Source organism: Oreochromis niloticus, linkage group LG15, assembly GCF_001858045.2.
Source record: "Oreochromis niloticus isolate F11D_XX linkage group LG15, O_niloticus_UMD_NMBU, whole genome shotgun sequence".
Classification (NCBI taxonomy): Eukaryota; Metazoa; Chordata; class Actinopteri; order Cichliformes; family Cichlidae; genus Oreochromis; species Oreochromis niloticus.
Window position 1 is genome coordinate 21,875,111 of NC_031980.2, and position 3,135 is coordinate 21,878,245.

Here is a 3,135-nt window from a genome sequence, read left to right on the forward strand (position 1 = left end):
CAGCCGCTCCAGGGTCTTCATCAGGTGGGATGTCAGAGCCACCGGCCTGTAGCTGTTGAGGTCCTTGGGGCGTGAAGTCTTTGGCACTGGAACAACACAGGAAGTTTTCCAGAGCTGTGGGACTCTTCCCAGCCTCAGGCTCAGGTTGAAGAGGTGCTCCATCACACCACACAGTTGGTCCGCGCAGGACCTGACGACCCTCGAGCTGATGCCATCTGGACCCGCTGCCTTCTTGGCTTTAATCCTCCTCAGTTCCCTCCGAACCTGGGTGGTTGAGAGAGACAGGCTGGAGCCTTGTGTTGAGTGTGTATTGGATGCTGTTGTTGGGGGTGGGGAGGAGTGAGCAGGGTGAATAGAGGAGGTGTGAAGTGTCTGAGGTGTCAGAGGTGGAACAGCAGCAGTGGGGGTGGGTGAGTCTGCAGCCGATGTTGGAGACTGCCTCATGGCTGAATCAAATCTGTTGAAGAAATGATTCAGTTCATTTGCCCACCTCACATCCCTCCCAGGCAGAGAGTTCTGATGTTTGTGGCCTGAGATGGTTCTGAGGCCTCTCCAGACTTCACCAACATTGTTTTGCTGAAGCTGGTTCTCCATCTTCTGCCTGTAGCTGTCCTTCCCATTCCTTATCAGTCCCCTAAGCTCTCTCTGCACCCTTTTCAACTCCTCTTTGTCTCTGGATTTGAAGGCCCTCCTCTTCTGCTTGAGGACAGCTTTAATTTCTGAAGTAATCCAGGGTTTGTTGTTGGAGAAACACCGTACAGTCCTGGTAGGTACGGTGTTATCCACACAGAAATTAATATAGTCAGTAATGCATGTAGTAAGGCTGTCGATGTCCTCACCGTGGTCGTCACAGATCACCTCCCACACAGTCGACTCAAAACAATCCTTAAGAGCCTCCTCGCTCTCCTCCGACCATCTCTGCACTGTGCGGGTGGCTGGTGGCTCCCTGCGCACTAAGGGCTCATACACAGGGACAAGGTGCACCAGGTTGTGATCAGATCTGCCTAGGGGAGGGAGAGGTGATGAACTGTATGCCTCTTCAGCATTGGCATACAGTAAGTCCAGTGTTTTATTGTCTCTGGTTGGGCAGGTCACATACTGGGTGAAGGTGGGCAGTGTGGAGTCCAGTGAGGCATGATTGAAGTCCCCTGATATTATGAGAAGGGCTCTCGGAGATTGTGTTTGCAGTCTGCTGACCACAGAGTGGAGAGAGTCACAGGCTGCATCCGCGTTGGCCGAGGGGGGGACATACGCTGTTATCGCGATAACATGCGAGAATTCCCGGGGCAGGTAGTATGGACGCATGCTAACGGCTAACAGCTCAATGTCTCTGCTGCAGAGTTGTTCTTTTACAGTGATGTGCCCAGGGTTACACCATCTGTCATTCACGAACACTGCCAGTCCCCCTCCTTTCCTCTTACCGCTCTCTCTCGTCCTGTCCGCTCGCAGCATCTGGAATCCCGGTAGTGTCACGCTCGTGTCCGGAGTTAGCGGTGTTAGCCACGACTCCGTTAGCATCATGATGCTACATTGCCGGTACTCCCTCTGTGACCAGGTTAGCGACGTTAGCTCATCCATCTTATTGGGCAAAGATCGTACATTTCCAATAATTACAGAAGGAAGAGATGGTCGATAACGTCTCCTTCTCGGGCGACGGCGCTCCTTCCCAGCACGACACCCCCGTCTTTTCTTCCTCAGTTCACTGGGAATGTCGAGTCTGTCCGCCGGCAGTACCGCTGCGGGACGCAGCGCTAACAGCTGATCCCTACTGTAAACAAAGGATCCCTGCTCTGGGTCCCCAGACACGGGTGAAAAAAATAGAAAAAAACTAAGAAAAACAACCAGAACTAGCACAAAACGGTAGAACATGGTTGCAGAGTCTAATTACTAATACGTTAGTTATAAAAATTACTAGAAGAAAAAAGATAAGAAGGAAAGAAACTCAGAATGAGCAGAGCTGCTGTAAACATATGCCGTAGGCACTGGAAGCGTTGAATGATGAGTCAGACGTGAAAGTAAAGTTGAGGGCTGTTTACTCGTTTGTCTTCATCAATGTACATCTTACAGTGCTTTCCCAGAACTTGTGAAACTACAAAAATACAAAAAAGAAATATGCTCAATGAAGAATTATGCATTTGCTTCACATGGCGAACAGATCTAGGCATTTATATATAAATCTCTCCAAATATGCATAAAGTCAATAAAATATACACAACTCACGACTCATAAAGATGAAACACAATTCAAACTTACAAACAAAGCTTCTCCATGGCATAACACAGGTGGATGCTGAAGGATTAAACAGGGAGACTTCTGGTACGCCTCATTGTGCAAATCCCAATACTAAAATGGCCTCCTGCATTACCCCACTCATGTGACTCTAAACATCCAATAGGAAACTCTTATTGTATCACCCCACTCATGTGACCCTAAACATCCAATAGGAATACAAGCCACACCACATAAAAATTCACTTGACCGCAGTCTCCAAGCTAACCACTAGGAGATGCTAAAATTCTTAACGTGCACATAACATTACAGGGGCACAAAGACATACTTTTCTTTCTTATTCTCATTTAAAATGTCTAGCTTTTAATAAATAATTATCTGAATCTTACACCCAAAGTTTTAATCTGATGTAAAATGCATAGAAGTCTTTTACTGTATATCGTAACTGTAAGTCTAACAGTAAGTCTAATATACCCTAGTAAGCTATAGTACTTTTTCCTTTGGGAAGGTATGATCTGTGCAGTCTGCAGTTCTGTTGAAGAAAGATGTTGAATCTATTTAATTATTCTTGAAAAATAATTTATTTCTGTGCATTTTTTTTCACCCTGCATCAAATTAAAGTTGATTACATCGATTAAGCATCATGAGGTGGGGGGTGGTTCCCTATTTTTTTTTTTTTGCTGGGAGTTTGCAACCCTATTAGTTAGGTTGCTTAATATTTCTGCTAAGTACTCTTTAAAATACCAGAATAGGAAGGATGGAGTAGGTAGGTTAAAGTTTATTACTATACTATAGTATATAGTATTTGTATTTCTATTTTATTCTATTGTATATAGTATTTTATTTTATTTTATTTTATTGTATTTTATTGCATTCCAGTGTTTTCTAATTTCTGCTTCATAACTT

At 45.0% G+C, this 3,135-nt stretch overlaps 1 long non-coding RNA gene across 1 annotated transcript; it reads right to left on the minus strand.

Moving 5' to 3' along the window:
* Positions 1 to 2,038: 2,038 nt before the first annotated feature.
* LOC109194859 (uncharacterized) lies at positions 2,039 to 2,534 on the minus strand. The gene is made up of 2 exons (XR_002056604.2): positions 2,254 to 2,534; positions 2,039 to 2,089 (listed from the first exon to the last, which is right to left on the minus strand). It is a non-coding gene; the product is annotated as an uncharacterized LOC109194859 (long non-coding RNA).
* Between the last annotated feature and the right edge of the window lie 601 nt (positions 2,535 to 3,135).